General features: G+C 49.0%; 1 protein-coding gene across 4 annotated transcripts in view; it reads left to right on the forward strand.

Annotated features, from left to right (window-relative positions):
* Window positions 1-26,414, forward strand: part of SMOC1 (SPARC related modular calcium binding 1) — a 152,215-nt gene that overhangs the window by 37,310 nt on the left and 88,491 nt on the right. The gene's annotated exons all lie outside the window — the stretch shown is intronic.

Consider the following 26,414-nt stretch of genomic DNA (forward strand, 5'->3'; position numbering starts at 1 on the left):
CTGCGCCACCAGGGAAGCCCCATTTCTTATCTTTTTGATAACAGCCATTCTAATAGGTGTGAGATGATATCTCATTGTGATTTTGGTTAGCTTCTCTCTGATTAGTGATGTTAAACGCTTTTTCATGTACCTGTTGGCCATTTGTATATCTTCTTTGGAAATGTCTATTCAGATCCTCTGCCTATTTTTTAATTGGATTGTTTCAGTTTTTTCCATTGAGTTGTACGAGTTCTTTATCTACTTTAGATATTAACCCCTTATCAAATATATAACTTGTAAATATCTTCTCCCATTCAGTAGGTTGCCTTTTCATTTTGTTGATGATATCCTTTGCTGTACAGAAGCTTTTTAGTTTAATATAGTCCCACTTATCTCTTTTTGCTTTTTTTTTTTTTTTTTCCTAATCACCCACATCTGGTTCATCAATAAATCCTGTTGCACTACATCCCATCTGCAGTGACTACTTGCTCTCTCCACTGACACCATCCTGCTCTGAACTGATATCCCCATCTCTTGGGCCTGGACACCCTCAAGAACCTCACTATTTTGTGTGTGTGTGTGTGGTACACGGGCCTCTCACTGTTGTGGCCTCTCCCGTTGCGGAGCACAGACTCCGGACGTGTAGGCTCAGTGGCCATGGCTCACGGGCCCAGCCGCTCCGCGGCACGTGGGATCTTCCCGGACCGGGGCACGAACCCACGTCCCCTGCATCGGCAGGCGGACTCTCAACCCCTGCGCCACCAGGGAAACCCTGGTCTACTTTTTAATTGGATTGCTTTGTTTTCTTATTAGGGGTGAATCTTTTAAAAAAAAAGTTTATCAAATCACATCATCTCCTTGTGTAAAACCTTTCAATGCCTTTCTACGGCACTTGGGATGAAATTCAAACTCCTCAACCTGGGCTGTGTTGAGTCCTACATAATCTAACTGTTGCCCCCCTCTCCCCTCCCCCACCATCTCCCACCTCCTGCATCAGCTAGGATATGGTAAGGTGGGTAAGGTGGGATGTGTCTCTTGTGTTTGTGCATCTTTTCTCCTCTACTAGACTGGGAGGCTCTTGAGGGGAGGAGCCATGATCTTCCCCGGATTTTGTGTGGGCAGCACATTCTTGATGCTCAAATGTCATCCGCCCTCCAGTCTTGCCTTGACCACATGACCCAGTCACTTGCTGTGCCATCAACTGTTTTATTTTCTTCAGAGAACAAATTCCTGGCTGAAAGAGTATGTCCGTTGCTTAGTGTATGTGTCTGTCTGTCTCAGCCCCCTAAGATGCGAAGCCCATGAGAGCAGGGGCCTGGTGTGTATTTTGCCCACCACCGTATCCTCAGCACTAACAATGGTGCTGGGCACACACTAGGTTCAAGTATGTGTTGACTGAATGACTGAACACTGGGAGGAGTGAACAAAGAGACATGAGGGCTGCGAGCTCTCTGGGAATCTATCTCCAGGGGCCCATTTAAGGTCAGGGAGCTCTATCCAGAAAGTTCATTGTAGGTTAGAAGTTGTTCTTTTTCCAGCTTTCTTCTTATCAAAATAAGCAGAGAAGGGAAGGCAACCCAGTTTCCTGCTTATACCTCAGACCACCAGGAAAGACAGATGGATCTGGAAAGAATCTGAGCACACACAGAAAGGGTGTCCTGGCTCCTCCCAAGTGAAGACACACCTCCCCAGGGCTGGCTCAAAGGGGCTTGTCTCAGGGACCCTCTGGCACCGAGGCCTAGGAGGTGGTTAACATCACAGCCTTTTTGAATTTTTTTTCCATCTCCTGACTTGGTATTACCAAAACCCTGACAAAGTCTGGAAGTCGCACGTCCAGAGAACAAACACAAATGAACTACGTTCTCCAAATGCCAGCTTTGTTTGAAGAGCAAGAAACAGGACTTTACTGATGGGAGAGCCTTAGGGTAGTAATGAAGCTAAGCCGGCCAGGCCTCTGAATTGTATCCTGAGGAGAAGTTCCAGAAGGAGAGGCCTCGGTCCTAGGACCAGTCAAGCCCCTGCAGACTAGGTTGGATTTCAGTATTGGATTTTGTGCCAGGGGGTCAGGGAGGACTGAGCCAGCCTCCCTGCTTCAAGCAGCGGGTCAGGCCATGGGGCAGGAAAGGTGCTTTTTCCTCTGAGAGCATGGGGAAGGGGAAGTGGAAAAAATAGGGCTCCAGTGGCCAGGCAGCGGACGCAGGAGAGATTTGGAGTCCTTCTCTTGCTGTATCTCTCTCTCGTGACCTCCAATCCTAAAAGCTCTGCCGAGGACAAATGGCTTTCTTTTGAGGCAGCTGAGCCTTGCTCTGTCCCACAGCCAGCACCTCTGACCAAGCCTGTCCAACTGCCCCCAAACCAGCTTGCTCTCTTCACACGTTCTGCTCCTCCAGGGGGCGTAGTCGGGGACCACGTTTGCCTTGCTAACTATTGTAGCTCCTTGAGCAGAATGGCGCATAGGCGTCAAGCATTCCTGGATGTTGAATGGTGGGCAATATGTTGGAGGATGAAGACCTCACTGAAAGCTCTGTTCTAGCCCTTCTTTCCGTGGTGACCTTGAGGAAGTTGCTTGACCTCTCTGAACCTCCGTTAATCTCTGCCAGGTTGCTGTGAGAGCCTAAAGGTGGTTATGGTGGTGACAAGAACGATGGCGAACATTTACTGAGAGCTGTCTGACCCCAGGCGTGATTTTACATGTCCTCACTCGCATTTTATTTTGCTTAAGAAGTATCCTGATGTGGGGGTTCTATTATCACGTGCATTTTACAGATGTGGACGACAGCACAGGTACCTTAAACACCATGTCCAAGGCCACAGACCAGAGCTAGGGATTGAACCCACGCCTGTATTTCACACGACCAGTTGAGGTAGTACGTGTAGGATGTGCTTTGGCAGGTGCTGGCCAACTTCCGGTTGCTTTGGTATTACATATCCAAGGAGGCCTCGCAGGGTCCAGGCCTTGGGTTTGGTCTTGGAGGTCATTGGCAGCTGAGCATGTGCTGTGGGTGTGCTGGGCCTGATAAAAGCCAGGCAGGAGGGGCTCTGCAATCACTTGAGAGTGAGAGAGGGCCGGCAGGATAAGGAGCTGGACTCAGTAAGGTGGTAAGAGGAGACCTCTTCCCCGTGCCAGGGAACCTCAGGGGAGGTACAGGGTTGCTCGGGGCCAGGCTGCTTCTCCAGCCATTGCTCAGGTTTTCTGGACGGAGGCTGGAAGGGCCTGGTCCTTCTTCCCTGCTCACAGCCGAACCAAGCAGTTGGCAGGACTGCTCAGCCAGCAGGACCTCCAAGCCACCTCGGCCAGGGGGAGTGGAGCGGAGTTCCTTTCTGTCCTGTAACATGAGGTTAAGAGAGAGCCCTTGATGAAACGAGAAGGGGATTAAACAGAGGCAGGGGTGAGTGTGGGGAAGAGAAGGTGACCGGGAACTGGGCAATGAAGTCAAGGAGGGCTGCTGGGCTTGGTGCAGTGGGATTCCTGCCAAAGAGGAGAGATGCCTTGAGTAAATGCAGGAGGCTTCAGACCTGAGACCCAGATGGGAGAAGAGACTTACCCAGGGCCAGGCCTGGAGGAATGTCTGTGGCTGGCACCCAGGTTGGGAAGCAGGAGGTCAGGTTGACCTCGAATAGGCCTCCTCTCCGGGAAGTAGGCTTTGTCGTGCCTGTGTGCAGCGCTGATTATTTTCGAGATTTTCCTCGTCTGTATCATCAAGAGATGATTTTTCTTGGCAAGCTGCAACTTTTTCAGAAAGCAAGACTGCAGTCTCCTCATAGCCTGGGTCAGGGTAATCCCCTGTTTGTTTCTGCAGGCTCAGTGTGTTTGAGGCCAGAGCCAGAGCCAGCCAGGGGTGAGGGTCCAGCCCAGGCCAGACAGCTTTGTAGCTGGATTTACAAACTCCAGGGTGGCTCCAGCTCTGGATCCTTCTGATCCTTGGTGCACGTAGTCTGGCTGGGTCTTGGGTTTTCTATGTGCCCTACTTTGTGGTGCTCCTTGGTGGGCCCTTTTTCTGCTTCCTGGGACCTTTATTTCAGAGTGCAAGTGAAATAAGAACCTGCCTCACGTAACACCTTGGGAGGAAAATCTAGATTAATTCATTTTGCCCAATTCATGTGTGCATCTGGGTAGACTGATTTACATTACATATATTCAGAGCCCAAATAGTTAAACCACGCATACACATGCATCTTACGCTTGCATTTATCCTTGTTTTCCACCTTTATCATAAACTCTCCAAGAGCGAGTCAGGAAACATAGCTCTTGAACCAGCAAGTGGTAGATGGTGTGAGTGCTGGGATACTTGATGAGGACAGAAGCGTTTCTGGACAGGGAACCATCCTCTGGAAGTCCCTCTACGCTGGAGCAACAACTCTCTGGAGGGTCTGGATCTCTCAGGAAGACCTCTTTCAGGGACGGGAGTCTCTTCAGGAGAGACAGGTTCTCAATGATCACAGGAAGAGACCTTTTTGGGGCCAGCATCTGCCACATCTGAGGTTCCTGGAGGCTCTATGCTGACCCTTAGCAGAGGAAGAGGAAGGAGCCAGCTGGAGCCACCCATGTGCTGAAGTCTTTCTTTTCCATTCCCTACTCCCTATGCCTCCCCGGTCCTGTTTTGGTCTGAGGGCAGTGGAGCGGTCCTAATAGACATAGCTACTGTTTATCAAGTGTCTACAGTGTGCCAGGCATGTGCTGAGTGCTTTATACGCATCATTTCACTGGTCCTTGTGACAAATCCATGGAAGGGTGTTATTCTTATTTTACAGATGAAGCAGCTGAGGCTCAGAGAGGTTAAGTGACTGTCCCAAGGTCACACAGCGAGTGAGTGGTGGAGCTGGGTTTTGAAATTCTGCTCTGCCTGATTCTAAAGGCCATGCTCTTAAATATTGTGCTGCACTGGCCACAGAAATGCCTGAGAAACTGAGTGCCTTCTGGGATGCTGGGGTGAGTGTTTTAGAGAGATGTTCTGGAAGCCATTTGAGAGTTAAGTCTGGGACACAGGGTACTGAATCTTGGAGGCTTCTTTAGGAACCTGAGCTCCCAGAGAGGGAGGGCTGAGAGAAGTGGTCTCCAGGGGAAACTACAAGCCAATCAAGAGCTTCTTGGGTCTGGATTAAACACAGGTGGGACTTCTTAGTAGTACTAATTGGGAATTTGGCTAGACTCTGTGGGGCTTGTTTCTCAGTGTGGACACGGAAGGCGACAGGCCCAGGGGTGCTGGGCGGGTGAAGGAGGAGAAAAGTCTTTTTACAAGGAAACCTCTTTGTGGTATCTGGACCGAGCTGGACACAGTCTGTCTTTTGGAGGTTCGACCAGGGTCTGGTGCAGAACTTGACAAGGGCCCACTCAGCTCTGCACCCACAGTGATCCTCCTCTAAGGAGGTCAGCGGGCGTGGGGTGGGTGGCCAGGGGATGTCACAGGCCCTGAGAGAGGAGCCCGACTCCCAAGTCCACCTGAGACTGGGCTGCAACATCCACACGTGCTTCTGCTGCCCTTGCTTCTGGATCGTTCCTGGCTCTGTTCTATCTTCTCCCTCCCACCTCCCCTTGGCCCCTGGCGACCGACACCCCTGACGGAACCCTTCCCACCTCTGCAAGTCTCCAGTGGGTCCCGAGAGGCAGCTGCTGGGCCGCCTCACTCAAGAAGCGCGTGTCGCACTGGCCTTGTACCGAGGACATTTCTGAGGGCAGACGGATGTGTCCTTGGGGCGAGGGTCAGGGGATACCCAGTCGTCTTTTGTGGGACATTAAATTGCCTGAACCAAACTGTGGCTTTGGGGAAGGTGTCTTTTTCCCTTTGGTGGCCGACAGGGTGCAGAGTAGCACCACCCCGCCACTTCCAAAGACTTCGGGGTGGGAGCCAGCAGCTGGGTCCCCGGGCTAGTGTTTGGAGGGCCTGAGGTCTGACGAGGGTCCCCCAGGACACTAGAGAATGAGTCAAGGGCCGGAGTTGCTGGCCTCCGGGGTTGGGCTTTGGAACGGTAACTCTGGAGTTAACCGTTCTGCGGTTTGGGGGAGGGGGTTAGGGTTTTTTTTTGTTGTTTCTTTTCTTTTTCTTCTTTGCTTTGTGTTAGGATGCTCTGATCTGACTTTTTTTTTGTTTTTGTTTTTTGGTTTTTTTTTTTGCGATACGCGGGCCTCTCACTGTTGTGGCCTCTCCCGTTGCGGAGCACAGGCTCTGGATGCGCAGGCTCAGCAGCCATGGCTCATGGGCCCAGCCGCTCCGTGGCATGTGGGATCTTCCCGGACCGGGGCACGGACCCGTGTCCGCATCGGCAGGCGGACTCTCAACCACTGCGCCACCAGGGAAGCCCTGATCTGACTTTTTTGATATGAACACAAAAGTACTAGATGCTCTTGTTGAGTTCCAGCAAATGGGATGGGGGAAATATAGCAGTTCTTGGTAAATTCCTTTATAATAATGGTTTGATTTTTTTTATTTCGAGAGAATCTTCTTTTCCAATGTATGCTTTTTTCCTTTTTGCCTGGGAGGCCCTGGAGGGACCGTTCCAAGAGGAGCCTGGCTGGAGAGAGGGCACTTGTGAAGCTTGCTCCTGACAAGCTTACACATCCTCCAGCGCCTGAAGCAGCTCTTGGCCTGGAGCGGGGAAGGCAGGAGGTGACCCAGTTGCATCGCATTTACTGAAGTGGGCTGGAAGCAGCAGATGGTGATGGCCATTTCCAGAATCTTGCTCTACACAATCTCCCGAACTGATTCTTTCTTTCCATCCTCCTTGCCACTGGGTAGCCCAGATCCCTGTCAGCACCTCGGGTCTGGTTTTCTGCCAGTGCCTCTTAACGGTCCATTTTGCATTTATTCTCTTTCCCCTTAAGTCTCTGCTACCCACAATGGCCAGAATGACTAGCTGAAAATACCATTTTTATGAAGTGACTTTCCTGCCCAAGCCTCCCAGGGTTCCTTCTGGCCCGTAGGCCCGAGGGACCCCACCCCGTCCTCACACAGACATTCTGCTGCAACCGCTTTGGTCTCTCCTCCGTCCCCTGCACATTCCTGGTCATTTTGCTCAAGGCGCTCTGCCTTCCTTCTCTCAGCCGTGAGCACAAATCACATCTGCCCTCCAAGGAGGTGCCCATGTCCTCTGCTCTGTGTGCAGTCCCCTCAGCTGCCCCAGCTTGTACTTCTCCTCACCCTATAGCCCGCTTGCCATCACTGGTCTTGGCAGTTGTTAGGGGATGAGGCAGGCAGGGTCTGGTGCCTTCCTGTTTGTCCATCTTTTCTCCTCAACCAGAGCATTGGCTTCTGGAAGGAAGGAGCCAGATCAGGTTCTCTTGTAGCCTGGGGTGGCCCTGGGTCAGGCCTCTAAGGGGGTACTTGAGAAATAATTGTTGGATTAATCAATAAGAAATATTAACCAATAAGAAATATTGCAGTTTAAAAAGCTTAAACTGCAGTGTGAGGGATTTATTTATTTATTTTTAATACTTGTTTTTTAAAATTTATTTATCTATTTGGTGGCGCCAGGTCTTAGGTGCGACCGCGGGCTTCATAGTTGCGGCATGCATGCGGAATCTACTTCCCTGACCAGGGATCGAACCCAGGCCCCCTGCGTCAGGAGCACAGAGTCTTAACCACTGTGCAACCAGGGGAGTCCTGTGAGGGATTTAGATTAGACTTAAGGAAGGCTTTCTAGACGGCAGTTAGATGTTTCAGATGTTCCGAAACGATGACTGGGGAAGGCTGTAGCAGTACTAGGTCTTATAACGTTTACGAAAAATAAGAGAAAATTCTCTTGCGAAATGTCGTCAGGGTATGTGGTGGCAGCAGTGGCAGCAGCAAAAGGGGATGAAGAAGAAAACGGCCATGTCTGGTCGTAGCCTCCTGTTTACAGACGCTCTCTGCCTCTTCACTGCCGCTTCTTGTCATTGGCTCAGGGCTTTCTTGGCTTTTCCCTCTTGTTACCCAGCCTTGCTGTGGCCGTAAGTGAATTGGATTCAAGGGGTGGGGAGAGAAGGGGAGAGGAGGCCGGTGGGGGGCAAAACCTGGCCAGGGCCAAAGCCTCAGAGCCATTTGCATGTTCTGGGCGTCCCCAACCAAACAGTGGCTTTGCCATCCTGTCCCCTGAAACGTGAGCTGTTCATCAGCCAGCAGCCAGGTGTGCGGCCGTTGGAAGGTGCTGGAAGGTGCTGGCATGCTCAAAGGAATGGAAACACCACTCTTCACCACTATCCCCGCATTTCCCCAAACTCAAGTTGGCCACCAGGGAAGCGGGAGGGCTTTGGTTTGCCAGAGATGTGTGGAACCACGGGTTTAGCTCCTCAACAGTCAAAGCCTCTCAAAGGGCCTATTTGAGGAGTAGGTGGGACGCATTTTGCAGTAGAATGCATGCCTGCCAAGCTAGAATAGGCTGTGCCCCAGGGGTGACCTTCCTCTGCTGTTCGGGCTGCTTTCGGAGCACACTTTCAGACTACTGCCTGCTCCCCCTGTCCCCAACCCCGTACTCCCCTGTCTCCCCACAGGTGGGCTGGGGGGCACTGAGGGAAGGGGGTGGGAGACGGGAAAAACAAAGGAGTCAGGAGGAAAGGGGTAGTGGGAGCCAGAGGAGCCTGTCGGTACCCATTTGGGTTATAGATGTGGCATTGTTCACATGGGTGCAGCCCTTTTGCCCTGCTCGCAATGGCCAGATTAGGTGCATCCAGTGGGCCTCTGCTGCTCTGTTCATTCAAGGGCCGTTCTGTAGGTCTGGGGACTGATCCTTCTGCTTTGAGAACCCCTGGGCCTGAAGATGGGAGATGCTGGCTGGCAGGGCCGTGTCGGTTGTCTCCTGGTGACCGCAGGAGCTGGGATGGGGAGGATGAAGGGAGGGCGCAAAGGTGCTCTGTGAGGCGGGGCTGAAAGATTTGGGGAGATGGGGATATTGGTTCTCCTACTGTCACCTTCTGTTCACCCCACAAGGAGTTCTGAGCGATTGTGAGATGAGCCACATAAGACCAGACCAGCCTAGGGCAGCAGTTCTGAGACTTCTTGAATACATGGCACTCTTACATTAAGTCAAACCATATTTTAGTGTGTGTAGGGGGACACACACATTATGATGTACAAAGCGAAACTTTAAAAGTGATATGCTTCTCTGACATTCATGTTGCAACAAAGCTGTACCTTCTGCGTAAGCAAAAAAGGGTACAGTTTTGTTGCAACATGAATGTTTAAGTTTTTATCGTACTCTTCAAGCCAGTGACCCTTCCGGGAAAGAATGAGGTCTAGATAGAGTGTTTGGAGGAGTAGAATTTACTTACTGTGGGAGTCAGATGGCAATTGTGGGTTTGTCGTAATATATTCTCCCATTGAAAAATATTCATTGTTGCCCTCTCCATAAAGACGTTTTGATTATAGTTAGTAATTGTGGCACTGTTCTTTAATTTGAAACTTTTTGGAACTTAAATATTTTCCACTTCTTTTTGCCACGGTTCTGGATGATACTGCTGTGAGTTGAAAATCACTGTACTATAAAATTAGAAAGAAATGCACTCACACAAATGGAAAATACAAAGAAAATGGGCAATTTCACAAAATATCCAAAGTTTACCTTTTTTTACCCAAGGGTCTTTAGTGAGAACATGTGAAACTCAGAATGCAGTTTGAACAACCCTGATTTAGTTGATAATAGAAGTAATAATATAGTAGTAGCTAAGATTTATCAAGAACTTTTAAGATACCGACCTACTCTTTTATTCTCAGTTCTACTTTTGATAGTAGAACTGCTACATTTCCAGTCTTAACAGATGAGGAAACTGAGACTCATAGAGTATCTTGACCGAAGTCCACAGTCCAGGGACTGGATCCCGGGACTCAAAGTCTCTGCCTTTAACACCTGCATTTTCTGCCAGGTACAGAGCACTTTCCAGATAGAACCTTCTTTGCTGTGTCCTGTGAAAGGCTCAGATCTGGTTCCTATTACAAATGTCACAGCTGCCTGACAGTTGGGGTATTGAGTTAGTTTGTCATCCATCTTCCCCCGGACTCATAAAGAAGGACAACCCCCTTTCCCCACATCAGAAATAGAATGGCATTGACTCTGAACTTTACCCCCGTTATTTTCACCTGACTGTGTCAGAGAGCAGCTCCCCGAGAGAGACAGAGCAGCCCCCAATCCAGCTGGAGGAGCAGGGAAGATGGGACTGAGCTAGACCACAGGGGTGGGAAGTGTGGGGTACTGGGAAAAGTGCCTCTGGGGACCAGCTGTTGCGGTCTGTGAAGGATCCAGAGTCTTTGTTTAGTCCTACTCTTCCTCACTGCCCTCCTGTCCCATCCTTTTATAAGGGGGTGGGTGGGACGCAGTGAGACTGTGGTGACAGGGTATTAGAAGTCTACATCTTCTTTACTCAGTTATGTGTGAGGACATAGCCACGTCAGATTGCATTTTTCGGATTGCTGAGCATTTATGTAGGCCAAGGCTAGATCAGGTAACTCCTGTGGGTCCTCAAACGGTTCTCTGGTCCTTGCTGGCTGTGATATTATGCAGTCATAGCTCTGGGCTTGGATTCTGACTGTGTAACCTTGAGCAGTTGCTTAACTTCTCCGAGCCTCAGTTTCCTCACCTGCCAAGCAGGATGCGAAGTATTATCCCTCGGGTTGTCAGGGTCACTGAAAATAATTTATGCAAGATGCCTGGCACTGTACCTCGCACATAGAAGTCAATACAACAAATGAGAACCCCCTCTTTCTTTTTCCCTGCAATTTATTTCTGTTATGGCCCCATCCCCTCCAACTTTCCCTTAGAGTGCTTTGAAATTTTAGCTGTGCAATTAGGTATTTTATAGCCTAGGTTAGATAAATATAGTCTTCTTTCTTGGAACTTCCACACTGAAATATAGGGTTTTTAGGCAGTTTTCTGGTGGATACTGAGACCCCAACAGATTTAGATCTGGCATGGAGAATCTATTTAAAGTAAAGATGCTTCTTCTTCAGAAATGTTTTTTAAATGCGTTAAGACTTGGGAGGACACCCTCTATTCAGGTAAAAAGGGGCAGTTGGGAAATTGTCTTTTTCTGCTTTCCCTACGAAGAACAGTTTCCTCAAGCGCTCCAGCACGTTACCTTAGCCCTGTCTTTTTGGAGGCCAGGCTGGGAGGCAGTCTCCCTGGATCTTGACACTGTCTGATCTTGACACTGAGCAACGTCAGGACTTGGTCTGGGGGCCTCATGAGTCCCTCTAATAGCCAGTTTTCTGGGCTCTCTTTAGGCCCGATCTGTTTCTCTGGATAAGCTCAGGAATGGCACTGTCTTCTGTGTGTGGGATCAGCCGTGTTAGGGTTCAGACCAAGAAGAACCTTCCCTGAGGAGTCTGTTACGTATGGGTGGCATGTCCTACTTTGACTTATTCCGACTCTGAGATCTGTGCCTGGGTCTCGACTCTGTAGGGCTTGGGGGTACCTAGGATCTAGAAGAACATTATCTGTGAAATATGAGCAGGAGGGTTGTAGAGACTCAGCACAGCCCTCGAGGGCAGGGACCATGTCACTGTGGCCCTCACTGCGCCCAGTGCCCAGCACCAAGCCTGGTCCATAGGAAGGTTAGTAAATATTTATCCCATGAATGAATGCGGCAATTTGTGGAGCCAGGATACAGAACTACTTTGCAAGTTTTGATTCATTTTGCAAGGAAGGAAATGCAAGGACATTTTTGTTCTAAAAGGCATCTTGCAGGAATGATGGGAGAGCACATGGCCCTCTCTTTCCCTCCCATACCTGAAGCCACAGCTGCTTGTCCCCCCAAGGCCTCATTTTTAGCCATGGATTTTCACTCCTCCCCCATCCCCACAGATGACAGCATACTCACCACCCGTCATCACCCTGCAGTGTGATGGTTGATGCCAGCTACATGTGTGCCTTTGGAAGGCTGCTGAAGGCTGCTGGAAAACCCTGTCACTGCATCGCTTTGGACTGGAAGATTAGAGTTCATTCCGATGGGTGAGATTCAGAGTTCCTTCAGTCGGGAAGGTTGGAGACTGGCTGGGCCACCTGAGCTGAAGCAGGAGATGACATGGTGACAAGGCTGTTGCCTGGATGGATGCTGCTCTGGGATCATCCGGCCCAGCATGACACCCCGTGGAAAGGATGCTGAGTTGTTCTGTGTCTTCTTTACGAGAGCTGTGTGTGTGGTGCAGAACAGGAAATCTGATCAGACGCCAGGAGGTAAAGAAGCCCAGAGGAAGGCACCCTGCCCTCCCACTCCCAGCTAGGGCAAGTTTCTCCCAGTGCCTGGCCTGGGTGGACCTCTGGCTCTCAGGCTTTGATGATCCTGAGGTGACATCAGAGCTTGGGCTAGAGTTTTGAAGGCAACTTTGCTTAAGAGGCAGGCCTGGGTCAGTGGAGTTTTGTGTGTGCTTCCCTTTCAAACTCCCTTGAAGCAAGCATATTGTAGGAGCCTTGGAAAATAAAGAAAAGTGAAAAGGAAAATACCAATCAAACACATCTATATTCCCAGCATTCGGAGATAGCCACTGTTAACATTTTGGTGTATTTCCTTCTATCTTTTGTCCTCTCTCTTTCTCTCTCTCTCTCTGGAGTGGAAGGAAGATATACCTAAGTAAACATGTGTACATGTATGTATTATGTATATGCATGTATGTATGTGTGTGTATATATACGTGCGCATTTATCTATCTCTCTAGTATTATCTATCTATCTGCACACACATATATATGTTTGATATTCTACTTTGGTTTTATTTCACTTTATATTGTGAGCATTTCCTTGGCCTTGAGACCGCCCTTGAGGCCTGGATTAACAGTCTTTAGTGCGCAGTCTTTGTGGGCACTGCACCTCACAGCACAAAGGAGGAGTCCCATTCCCTGGGAGTGGGCGGGCTTGCTCTGTGGGCCCTGCAGGCTCTGCTGAGTAAATCTAGCCTGCCCCTTGCTGCCTCGTCTCCACAGGATTGCTTACCTGATGGGATCTGCTAAGTGCAAAGGTAGATGTCCTCTCACAGGTCACCTCATCCAACATTTCAGGGAGATCTGAACTTCAGGGTTATAAATGTCTGGACTAAAAGAAAAAGGTCCTCACAAGTCAAATACAAGTTTTTATCCTTAAAAGAAAGACCTTCTCTGTGCCCGGGACCTAAAAGGGTTGGAAAACGGAAGAACCGTTCTTTTGGTCTCTCTCAGGAATGGGCTTGTTCTGGGTTTCCACTCAAGACCACCCCTGCCTGTAGAATTTGACATGGTTTTATTGACTTTTCCTTGGCCCAGTTTGGGCAGGATTTCTCTCCTGCCCAGAACAGCCTCAGACTTGTGTGAAGTAAGATGTGAGCCCGGGCTCTGGACAGCAGTAATTAATCCTTGTCTGAGCTACGCAGTGGGGATTTTCAGCCCGAGACAATGTGACAGCATCGGGTTTCACGTGGCACATGGCAGTCCCACATGGGCCCACCTCTTTCTTCTCTTTTGTCTGTAAGTGACTTTAAAGGCATTGGGTGTGTGTGTCTATGCTTGTGTGTTTGGTGTTTGGTGATCTGGAGCCCAGTATACTGCAGCAGGATCTCAAGATGACAGTGGAAAGAGCAATAAAAGGAAACACACAGTTTAAGCACACATAGCCCCGACATAATTCGATGACATAGCAAGACTGGGATTTCCTCTTCTGTTTGTTTTAGTCTGTACTTGCTCAGCTCTCATCCCCAGGGCTTAGTGCTGTAAGGGAGTGGATTTCCTCAAGTGCTGTGGATAAAACGTTTCTTCCTCTGTTATCTCCCTTGTCAATATAAATTGCTCCACTGTGTAAGTAGAGACGAAGATGCGCCTGTGTGTATATGCCATAGTATCTGGCCCAAGCGAAACGGGCATTAAAATGACATTTTCCTCCGCGATAATCCCGTGACATTGAAAGTGTACCAGTTTCTCCATTTAGTTATCGTGGAGCCATGGAATAATTCCCAGGGGCTGGGAGTAATACTCCTGCCTCTCCTTCCCGTTATGTTTATACTTTGTGTGGAAGCCTTTTATCTTGGGTGGGCTGTGGTGAGGCTCTTTGGGGCCCTTTTGTGGTGATAAGGGGAGCAGTAAGTGGAAAAGGCTGGAGGACTCACTGCAGAATAGGCAAGTGGACAGATATCTTCTAAGGGCAGAAAACTAACAGCAGCAGCATCAAGAATCCCAAGTGGCGGATGGTGAGGGCTAAAGGTGGCCCTTTAGCAAGATGAGGAAGGGGACGTGGCCAAGACGAGGGTCTGTTTTTCAGGTTAAGGGGTTCAGTCCCAAAGGGGGCTTTGGGGCCTCTCCATCACACAGGATGCTGCGGGCTCTCGGTGTGAGGGGTGTGGACAGGAAGCTGGTTGGCGATCTCACCTGCACAACTCACCCATTGTCAGGGGGAGGGGACCAGGAGTCTCTGATCGTGACCTCTCTGGGTGCAGGAGTGTCTGATCGTGACCTCTCTAGGTGCTGTGGGGTTCACCAAACAGTGTCCATTCCCCTCCTATGGGGAACATTTGGTGGTGTTGAAGGACTTACAGCTGACAGCACAGAGCAAATCCACAAGGAGAGGGAAACAAAGACTTCCAGAGTCATTGTTTTTGCACGTAACTCGGCTAGCAGCTTTCTCCCCTAATGTTTTTCACTCTGCACTCTCGAACCAGAGGTGATAATTGCGCCCCGCAAAAGATTACTTGCTAAGGGCTCTTAGTAAGTGTGCAAATGTGTGCACGCACATGTGCGTGTGTCCGTACAGTGGACACACTCAGGTCTTAGCTCACGAACAGGTTCAGCTGCCCAGCCCTTTCATTTGGGGGACTACCTGACTCCCACCCCTCTGTTCTGGCTGCGTGTTAGTTGCTTTATTTTAGCCACATAATGAGGTACTGAGGCATTTTGTTGACCAGCCTGGGAGCCTGACAACCATATCCAGCGTTGCCATTTTGGAAAATGGATTTCTGGATGCTCAGTTGGCCTTTGCAAATTCTCCTTAAGTTCAGGCTGCTTCTTTTGACTTCTGCAGCCTGCTAAGTGGGCCTGCACTCCTTCTAGCGTCTTTCTTAGAACTGGTATTTCCAGGTCTCTTCTGTCTGTTGAGGACAAAATGGTGACACGTTGAGCTTTACTCCCAAATTGCAATGACTACAAGACCCTCATCTACTCAAACGGCAATTCCTCTCAGTCCCTTCTTTGGGGTGCTTTACATATTTCCACAAACTAGTCATAATTTTACCCTTTGCCCAGAGGCACCTCATTGCTGGCAGTGCCCATAATGAGAACACCCGAGTCTGTGCCAGTGCAGCTATCTCCAGCTGCTGCCAAAGCTGTTGATTCAGTTGCCAGAGCAGGGCTGGGTTTCAGGCAGAGATGGGGAAAGGTCCTGCCTCATTTCTGTGTCTCTTTGTCACCTAGGCCCTGAAATAGCTCTGTGTATGCCTAGAATCTCTCAAAGTGATCTGGAACCTCTCGAACACACCCTTTTCAGATTCTGCATCTCCTACTTTTCCCAGAATCTCACCAAGCCTCCTGTGAAAACAGTTCTGTTTGGGGACCTTGTCCTTCCAGCCAGAGGGTCTCAGTCACTGCCCAGCACCCAGCTGGATCAGGACCAAGCCCAGTCATCTCTCACTGTAGTCATTACCCCCAATCCTGACCAGTCTCCTTACTCATTCCCCTGGTTATAAACCAAATGTCACACATCACAAGGCATAAAATGCTACTAGTGAGGGTGGGACTGAGTATGGTGGGGCAGGGCCAGGATGTGCAGGAGTCGTGTCTGGGCCCCATCGCCACTAGCCAGGATGCTCAGTGATGTGTGAGATAGTTCCGTTCTTAGTAATACCCACTGGAAACTTGAAGCATGTCCCTGGGCAGAGCCTGTGGGAGTGTCCAAGGATAACCTTGTAAGGAACCACTAGCCTTGGTGGAATAAATTGCTCTTGCCAGGTAGAGAGATAGTGCTAATTTAGCAAACGCTGACTGCCAGACGTGTGTGTCATTGAGATGAATTGGCACTTAGAGCAAAACAGGTACTTAAGAACACCTTCGCTGTCTTCTTTGCTTTGCATCCCAAGTCTGAGTTCTCTTGTAATCCACCATCTCTTGGATGCACCCTGAGTACAAGACCACTTTGTTGTTCCTTGTTAATATCATCAACATAACCTTTATTTTTTTCCGGGGCTAATGGGCTGAGAGAACTGAGAAAAAAAAATCTGGGTCCTGGAGAGCACTCTGTTTATTTGATTTGGAGAGCAAGGTGTTTTTATTTACACTGGTGGCAGAGTTTGAGGGATGCGGGGTGGGGGGATGGGCGAGTGACTTTCTCGATGCCCTCGCTTCCTGAGTTCCATTGGCTAGAATTTAGTGACTGGGGTCTTGCAAGCGGGAAACAAAAATAAATGCTTTGTGCCTCTGATCAGAAGGCTTGTCGCCCTGTCGGTGATCGAGGAGGGCTAAAACCTAAACGGTTTTTAAGCTAAGGGATTCCGCTCGTTCAAAGAAATATTTTCATCTCTACCTGTTCTCCGTGTCTCCTTCTTCCTTGCCGACACGCGTGCTTGTGGCATCCCCCTGCCCCACGCCCCCGGCCTTTCCCTTCCTAGCCTCGCGGAAGTCCCTCCGGGCTGTGATGGAGAACACAGAGCATCTCCACCGGGCCGCAATCCCACTCCCCACAGACAGCAATTTGGTTCTTGGTGCTTTTATCTCACCCAGTTGTCTCACTCAGCCACTTCCTTGGCTCATGTATGCCCCCTCTTCTCGAAATTCCTCCTGCCTTTATGTTCAGCTATAGTAACCCCCTAATCAGTCTCTCTGTTGTCTTTCACATCCCTGCCAGAGGTTTCTAAAGCTCACGTCTGATCTTGTCTTTTACTTTTTTCACTGGCTTCCAATTCTTTAAGGAAACAAAAGGCAAATGGGAGTTTTAAGACCCTCCATGATCTCACCCCAAACCTGGCCGTAAAGCCTTATGTCTTCCATAAATGGTCATTTCAAAACTATCTTTCAAATTTGCTTCTTTACTTTTGTGTACCTGTTGCTGTTGCTTAGAATGCCCTTAACAACCCTTCCTGCTTGTCGAAATCCTTTACCACCCAGTCACGGCCCCTTTTCTGAGAAATCCTCCCGCATCCTTGCAGTCTGCATTAACCTCTCGCTCTGACCCCTCAGAACATGGGGCCAGCTGCTCTGTCCCCAACACTCAGCATAGGTGCTCAGTTATTCTTTGCTGAATGGATGCCTCTTTTTCCTTCCTCTCCTCTCCTCTCCTCTCTCTCTTAAAGAGTTAGCCATCTCACATCTTGGACTTCCTGGCGTCCCATTTTCAAATAGTCTGTCCTTTTGTCTGTTTGTGACTTAGGCTTTGATTCCTGGTTGCTGGTTTTGAAACTGATGTCCTGATGGAATTAGCTGTACACACGCCAGTCTTGGCAACCGGATCCGCTTTTGGGGGCAGGGCCTTTGTTCTTGTTTGGTTTCATAACCCCCAATGCACCTAGCCTGACTCCTGATCATTGAAGGGGGTGGGAGGAGAGATCTCCAGCAACCTCTTTGTGTACCTATGGGAGGTCTGATGTTTTTCTTTAGTTTTGTGCTTTTTTTTGTTTATTGAGATAGGATTTATACACAGTACACTTCACCTTTTTTTTTTTTTTTTGTGGTACGCGGGCCTCTCACTGTTGTGGCCTCTCTCGTTGCGGAGCACAGGCTCTGGACACGCAGGCTCAGCGGCCATGGCTCACGGGCTCAGCCGCTCCGCGGCATGTGGGATCTTCCCGGACTGCGGCACGAACCCGTGTCCCCTGCGTCGGCAGGCGGGACTCTCAACCACTGTGCCACCAGGGAAGCCCCACTTCACCTTTTTAAGGTGTACACTTTGATGGTTTTTAACAAATTTATGTAGTTCCATCACCACCACCATAATCAAGATAGAGACTACTTCCACCTTTCCCATTCTCTCATACTTCTCCCCCTACCTCCAATCCCCGGCAATCACAGATCTGATTTCTATCCGTATAGTTTTGCCTTTTCCAGAATGTCACATAAATGGACCCAGACAGTATGTAGCTTTTTGAGTCTGGCTCATTTCATTTGGAAGAATGCTTCATATTTTGGAAATCTGATGACCTGGGCCCTAACCCACACTTGATCTATGCCCGCCTTTCTAATAGACTGGCATGGGGCATGGTTTGGGGGTGTGGACAGGGTCTGTGTGAGTTAGAAGCTTTACCTTTGCAGCCTTGTTAGTGCCTCTTTCCATCCAGGGTCCCAGCTGCTATGTCAAACCCACTGACCCTCCCCCACCCCTCCCCCACAACGGCACCTGGTGTAAGACAGCCTTGTCCCCTGGGTCCTGCTCCATCATCCCTGTACTGTGGGGGGCGCAGTGGAGGAGGGAAACTGGGTGGACAGGCTGCGGTGACCACGAAATTCCTCCCTTGGGGAGGGGGTGGGGCTGGGGTGACAGGGGTCAGGCCTCTCCTGGCTAAAGCAACAGAAGTGGTTCCAGCTGCCAAACAGCTGGAGGGGGACGTCTGCTTTCCCTCACCAGCGTGAAAAGCCCTTTAATCGGGCGTGCTGTTGTCAGGCCTCGCTCGTGGAGGTGTGGAGAAGAAGAGCAGACGCCGCTGATACTGCAGACCTCCCCTTCCCTTTGACCTCCCTTATCTCCCCTCCTCCATCTCCGGGAGCCCCACTCTGAGGCCGGCCCTGATCGAGGCCCTCCTTTGCACCTGTGTAAATGCCGTGGCTCTGGGGTCAGGGAAGGGTGAGAGCGAGCTGGCAGAAATGGGGATGTGGATTTTCAGGGCAGATGATGGATTAGATAGAGGGTGGGTGAGTGATGTTCTCATGTGAAACGGCTCCTTGTTCCCAAAGACGCGGTCCTCGGAGAAAAAGGCCGAAGTCTGGTTGTGAGGATGGTGAATCCGGTGACGGCAGGCAGACAGCGTGCCTGACTGGAGAGTGAGCGGCCGAGCTGCATGCAGCTAGACGTCTGGAACGCGGTTCTCGACTCTTTTTTTTTTTTTTTTTTTTTTTTTGCGGTACGCGGGCCTCTCACTGTTGTGGCCTCTCCCGTTGCGGAGCACAGGCTCCGGACGCGCAGGCTCAGCGGCCATGGCTCACGGGCCCAGCCGCTCCGCGGCATGTGGGATCTTCCCGGACCGGGACACGAACCCGTGTCCCCTGCATCGACAGGCGGACTCTCAACCACTGCACCACCAGGGAAGCCCCTGGTTCTCGACTTTTTGTTCCAGGCACTGCTATTCCCCCTTTCAAGAGCAGACGTACCTCCCAGGAATGCTCTTTAGTGCCTGAGGTCTAAAAACTTGAGCTGGACTTGGACTTACAAACATAACAGGGAAAAAAAAAAAATCCTTCCTTGCGGAAAGCTCCCTTTGCTTGCCGAGTCCTCCTCCTCTGCTGTCCACCAGAGGGGCCGCCGCCAAGACCCCAGCCACTGATGCCAGAGCTAACAACAGACCGCCCCCAGCTCCACCCTCCGGGGCTCAACGCTCACCATCCTGCCTTGAAGGAGGCAGTGAGGTGTAGCAGAAAGAATCTGGGCCACTGAGTCAGACTGAGAGGCGTGGTCTACCACTTACTAGCTCAACCTGGCCGAGCCTCAGTTTACTCTTCATTCATTCACTCAATAGATATTTATTGCATCTATTGGGCGAGGCCCCTGCTGGGCACTGGGGATCCAGCAGGGTGACACCCAGCAGATTGTGGTTCCTGCCTGCCGGGAGCTTTCAGCTTAGTGGGGAGGAGGGGCAAGGAACATATAATTAAATAGTTGGTTATTTAATTACAATCGTGACCCAGGCCACAGTGGAAAGTGCAGAGTGTGTGGAGGCTTATCACAGGGTCCTGACTTAGCAGAGAAGTCAAATGCCCTGAGGAAGCAGCCTCTGCACTGAGATTGAAGGATGAATAGGAGTTTATGAGGTGGAAGCACAGTCCAGGGAAAAGGGCCCACACGTGCCAAATCCCGAGGCAGGAAGGAACAGCACAAGGGGACCAAGGATTTCAACCCAGTTCGGGGAGCTGGCACTGGGGGCCTTGACCGTGCCCGTTACCTACTCAGCAGGCACACGGGGTAGGGCTCCTCCTTCTCTTCCTTCCAAGTAGACATTAGCAGGTTGGGTTGGGACACTCACCATTATTTATAACATTGATTCTATGGAAAAAATAAATTCAGGGTGTCAAAAATATGATTAATAAATGAATCTGGCTATTGTTCTTACTCAAGTACGTGCATATGGTAGCTCAGAAAAACCAGAGTGCTAATCACATTGGCTGTTAAACTGTCAGAGTTTCCTGCCTTAACATAACTCACTTCAGGCTTAGCAACCTTGGGCATCTCAGATGACTGCCAGACTTATGGGTGACATGACTTATCTGCAGGGTGGTGGAAAGCCTTCCAAGGCTTTGTGAGGAAAATTCTCAGGCTAAGGCCAGTTTCACTGGGAATGAATTCTAGGGACAATTACTGATGATATCTTATGATGATACTGTGGGTATATGGATACTGTCTCAGCCGCTCAGCTACATTCTCTTCAGTGACTCAGGGATGTTTTTCTCCTTAAATTCAAGGGGAAAATCCAATGGTTAATGTATGGCTTCCTTTATCTGATAGATTTTTCTTAAAAGAAAAAAAAAAGGGACCCAACAGCTTCCATTATTCTATGCATTTGAGAGTGTTAAGCTTTTGGTGGTGGCTGGACAAAGAATATCTCTTTTTATAGTAAGTGATAGAAAGAGGGTATCTTTTAGGTAAGGTTTGATATTCACCCATTCATTCTTCAAACATGTATTGAACAACTGCATTGGATCAGGCACTGGGTTAGGCCCTGTGTATATAAAGAAGAATAAGACACAGTCTTTTCTAGACATGTACCTACATAAATGATAATGAAGTATATCAAGGGTTTTGATAGACATATGAACACAAGGCAGTAGGAGCTCCAAGGAAGTTAACAGTAGCGTTTAAAACATGAAAGCATTTGCTTCTTAGGATGGTGACTTCAGTGGCGGTATGGAATTGGAACTTGGGAGAAAGTTTGGTGGCAAAAAGTCAAACATCTATACGTGAGATTTAGGATTGAAAGAAGTCATCATGGATAAAAGAAGAAAACCTGCTGGAGAGAGAAGCCCAGCCAGGCTCCCTGCCACTTCAGGCACTCCAACTAGGCACCAGCAGTGCCTGAAGTCACAGTGTATGCTCCAGGCCCCAGCCATGCTCCCAGATGAATGCAGCCTGGCTGTTATCTCAGCTGAAACCATGTGGATCAGAAGAACCTCCCAGCTGAGCCCAGCCAACGCGTAGAATTGGGAGAAACGATGAATAGTTTGAAGCCACTAAGTATGGGGGTGGTTTGTTTTCCAGCAATTGATGAGTGAAACAAAAAAGTTAAAAGTGAGTAGCCGAAGCTGTGTTACGAATGAATTTATTTTAAAAAAAACCTCAAATTATTTGAGTTTGGCCTGTGATTTTTAGTCTGATATCATAAAGGGAATGCCACTTGCTCCTCCAACTTGTGGACCTCACACTTCCAAACCATTGCCCTGGTTGTAGAGTACAGTTCCTGCCCCCCCTTCTATACCTGGGAAAAATATAGATATAGGCATGTTTCCAGCAAGATGCCTTTTTAGAATTTTAGATGCTGGTGAAATCAGCATGGTACAGGTGGAAGTTAAGGCTGTGAAACCAACTCCCTATTATAAAGAATTGAACATTTCCTCCCAGATGGAACCTTAGGCTGCCTCTGTTGTTCCCTCTATTGTCATGGAAACTTGGCAGTCTGTCAAACCTAACACAGCTTGTGGTACTGGAGTGGTCTCCCTGAGCAAAAGCTGTGGCAGGGTTTACATTCTACTCTTCTGGAACCTGAGGGCAAGGATCAACGTGTGCGCATTTCAGACAGAAGGGACTGTAGGTCTAACATTGATTTCATTTACCCCCATCTCTTCTCTGGTGAACACAGCCCCCATCGGCAGCTTACTTTTCCAATAGGAAGGATGGAATGTTTTTATGTATTTCAAGTGCTTGTCCTACTTTACAAATGTGAGCAGAACACAAAATGCTGTGTGTTTGCTTTGGAATCACTCACTCCCCAAGGAGAGAGGGAGGGAATAGGAACCGTTTGCAAACGCACAATTGTCCCGGCCCCTTTTGTTTGGTTTCTGTATTACACAATCATACTTAACATAATTATTTTGTTTTTGTTGTCTTTTGGTGAGGAAGAAGGAAGGGAATGGATGTGAGGATTTTTATGAAAATACTATTTCCTCCCCAGAGGGAAATGGTTTAGCGTCTGCCTCGTCGGCGAGACAGCTTGCCTCTGCCCAGCACCAAAAATTTCCACCAACTCTGATTGCTCTTGAGCCCACAACAGACTTCTGTGGCCCGGGGGTTCAGTTCCAGCAGGGTGACTCAGACTCTTCAAGCTTTGTCTGTGGGTGGAGAGAAATGACCCAGTCATGGGAGGTCCTGGGGACTTGCAGCCTGTCCCTCTTGTCTCCAGAAGAGAAGAAAAATCTGTCTTTGTGACTGCAGGTGGACTGTGTTGAACTCCTGGGATGTTCTGCTGTTGAAACCCATAATAATGAATTCATGATTTCATGTCCAGTTTCCAAATGCAGATATTATCGCAGGATCTGCTTCTTGGTCCAGTCTGTCGTAGCTTGGCTCAACTAGGAGAAACTCCAGTGAGCGTGAGCCATTCTCTCCCCACCCCCCCGCCCCTCCCCACAATAGCTGTGCTCTTCAATCTGGCAGCCACTAGCCACATATGGCTATGCAAAGTTAAGTTAACTAAATGCAACTAAAGATTTAGTTCTTCAGTTGCATCAGCTACGATTTAGTGCTTCATAGCCACACGTGGCTTGTGGCTTCCACACTGGATGGCACAGATATAGAACATGTCCATCACTGCAGAAAGTTCTTTTGGAGTCTGTGGCTTTGTAGCATTGCCGAGTCCCAAGAATGAAATCTTCTCTTGGTCCTGTGGTATCCTGTTCCCTTGCTGCACGATCAGTGTCAGGTTGCTTGTTCTCTCCACCCTAGAGTGCAAGCTCGTTGAGGGCAGGACTATGCTGGCTGTGTTCTGCTTCCCATGCCTCGCATGCAGGGGGCATCATAGTGCTTGCTTGTTAAGTATAAAAGTGGATCAGTGGATGGCTGAACAAGCAGTGTTTGTGGACCCAAGTAATGCCCTAGGGTCCCTGGAGGTGGGGGTGAAATACTACTCAGCCATAGAAAAGAATGAGATGTTGCCACTTGCAACAGCATGGATGGACTTGGAGGGTATTACACTTAGTGAAATAAGTCAGGCAGAGAAAGACAAATACTGTATGACATCACTTATATGTGGAATCTAAAAAATACAACAGACTAGTGAATATAACAAAAAAGAAACAGACTCACAGATATAGAGAACAAACTAGTGGTTACCAGTGGGGAGAGGGGTAAGATAGGGGTAAAGGATTAAGAGGTAAAGACAGCTATGTATAAAATAAATAAGCTGCACAATATAGCCTTATAAATAAGGCTATATTGTACAGCACAGGGAATATAGACAATATTTTATAATAACTGTAAATGGAGTATAATCTTTAAAAATTGTGTATCACTGATTGTACACCAGAAGCTTATTCAAAATGGTAAATCAACTATACCTCAATTAAAAAAAAACCCTCCATTTTATAGAACTCATTGTCTTTTTTGGTTCCTGAAATAGATAAAAATTAGTCACCACAGATGATTGGAGATGGTCTTTAGCAATGGTCCTGGACTGTTTCAGAACTTTTTCCCTTGGCCTTGGGGGCAGTCATTTCTAGATGGACCGTTTTGGGAATGGTCCCAAAGCCCGGAAGGATCTCCGTGTGTGGAGAAAGGTGGGGCTTATTCTGAAGCTGCCTTTAACCTGTCTTTCTCCAGGCAGTGTTTCCCTAGTTATGAAGCTGGTCTCTGGCAGAGCTGCTATGGCATCTCTGTTGGCCCAGGGCAAACCATTTCCAAACCAAATTTATGGCCTGTTCTTCAACACCACAGGGATGCCTGCAGCCCCCCTCTCCCATGAGCTGTGAAGAGACAACAGCGCAACCTCTTTGAGTTTGAAAAGAAACTATGTCTTCCACAATTCCTCTTTTTTGAAGGTGAACAAAGCTGTATGAGGAGCTTCTCACAGTAGGTTTAAAGTGCCTGGAGGGCAGGGCTGTCTTATCTGGATCTTCAGCAGTTGGTGTCTCACATGGAGTAGGCTCTTGGTAAACAGTTTTTGACTTGGGAATCCAGTTGTTTGTTTGTTTGTTGTTTTTCCATTATAGTTTATTACAAGATATTGAATATAGTTCCCTGTGCTATACAGTAGGACCTTGTTTTTTTACTTTTTATATAGTAGTTTGTATCTGCTAATCCCAAACTGAATCCAATTTTGCAATTGGGTCAGAGTTTCTGTTTGCAGTGCTACTCTGTAATAATTCAAGGCAGTTCGGTGTAGTGGTTAGAAGCGTGGCTCTGGAGCCAGGCCCTGGGTGTCAAGTTCAGCACTGACGCACACTTAGCGTACCCTGCCTCGTAGGGCTATTGGGAAGGTTAAATTAGTTAACGTATCGTAAGTGATGTATAATTATCAGCACTTATTATTATCACTCTTCAGACTTAAGGTCTGGCAACCAGATCCTTCTGTGACCAAGGATGAGTTCCTTGATTTTCTCAGGTGTTAGAAGATACGGATATTTCTCTCCTTGTGTGATCGTGAGAACAAAGGGCATGCTGTTCCCTGGCTCCTGGGGATTGACATGGCAAAATAACTAACAAATAGGTCTTAAAAGCAGGGTCTGACTTCATGTAAGTAGCCCTGACTTCCACGGACCAGGAGAGAGTAGCGTGACAGCAGTGTCTTGATCTGTTCTTGGACAGCTTTGAGGCTACTGGTTGGCCTGCAAGCCAGAGTGTGAGAACACTGATCCCAGCCTCTGGCCAGCGCCTGCTGCTCACCAGGCAGAACTACAGAGCCAAGTCTGGCTGCATTTCTGGGCTGCAGACACATGAGGAATGAGTCTGAGGGAAAAAGAGAGACTTCTAGTCCAGCTTTGCTGGTTGCAGCCACCTGGGTCCTGTGCACATCCAGGTGCCCAGAGCCAGGGCTTCCAAGCCTGCGTCATTCAGCTGGACCTTTGGGTCCCAAGTTTTCCCTGGTGCCCAGTGGGTTGGAGGCTTAGAGGGCTGTAGTGGCAGAGGGGCCTGGGTTGGGGATGGAGAGAGAAGAGACCCACCTCTCAGCCTCGGAGATAACTTATGTTCTGAAGTAGAGCTAGGGCAAGAAGCTGTGGCCCACCTCTGCCCACCATGTAATGTGGGAGGGAGGGGGAAAGCTTAGAAAGGGAGATGGGGAGTGGGGTAGGGGAGTGGCCCAGTGATCCCCGGGGGTGGCAGGAGCCTGGGAGACCAGGCCTGTCACGTCACACCAGCTGGTTTGGAGGTAAATGCTGTGTGGGAAAGGCTGCTTCAGGGATGCGTTCATCCCACAAATAATCAAGTACCCCAGCATTGTGCTGGATGCTGGAGATGTATTCACAGACAGAAGAGACAGAATCTTTGTCTTCTTGGAGCTCAGAGTGGGGGATTCCATTGCTAATCAAATCACACAAATCAATTCATCATCAAACTGTGTTAAGAGCCCTGAAGGAAAAGTGTGGGGTGAGAGGTTATTAGAGGGGGACCCGTCCTCACCTGTGAGAGTCAGGGAGAACCTCCCAGATGAACCCAAATCTGAGTAGGGGTGGGAGGAAAGGGAGAAGGAGCAGTGTGTCTAAAGGCCCAGGGGTAGGAGCAAATGTAGCCCATTTGGGAACTGGAAAGTAGGCCAGTGTACCCGACCAGCAGTGAGCAAGGTGGGGACAGAACAGGAAGAGCTGAGGCCAGAGAAGGGGCCCCAGCGTCAGATCTGCCAGACCAGGAGACCATGGGAAGGTCCCCAGGGACAGAGGGGCACCACTCAAGGGTTTTAAGCAGGGGCAGCCTGAGGGAAGTTGATCCTGTGCAGGGGTGAGTTGTGGATTGTATTGTCCAGTTATTGTTTTCCAGCTGTATTCTGCAGTTGTTAACAGGGGTTCACTGGGAAAGGGGTTCATGGTCAAATAAATTTGGGAGATACATAATCGTATATGCTCTTGATCTGGTTATCTATTGCTGTGTAACAAACCACTCGAAACTTAATGGCTTGCTGTACGCCTGAAACATTATAAATCAACTGTACTTCAATAGGAAAAAAATTTTTTAACTTATTGGCTTAAAACAACTTATTAACGTTCACGGTTCTGGCGAGTTGACTGGGCTCAGCTGGGCGGGTCTTGCTCAGGGTCTCTCAAGCAGTGACTCCTTTTCATCTCTGTTGGTTGCAGTCAGATGATTGCTGAGGTTAGACTCATCTGAAGGCTTCCTCACTCACATGTCTCCGTGCCCGTGTTGGTTGGGCATTTCTCTCTCCACTTGGTTTCGCCTCATGTTAG

The sequence above is a fragment of the Neophocaena asiaeorientalis genome, unplaced genomic scaffold, assembly GCF_003031525.2.
Source record: "Neophocaena asiaeorientalis asiaeorientalis breed wild unplaced genomic scaffold, Neophocaena_asiaeorientalis_V1.1 scaffold348, whole genome shotgun sequence".
NCBI classification, from domain to species: Eukaryota; Metazoa; Chordata; class Mammalia; order Artiodactyla; family Phocoenidae; genus Neophocaena; species Neophocaena asiaeorientalis.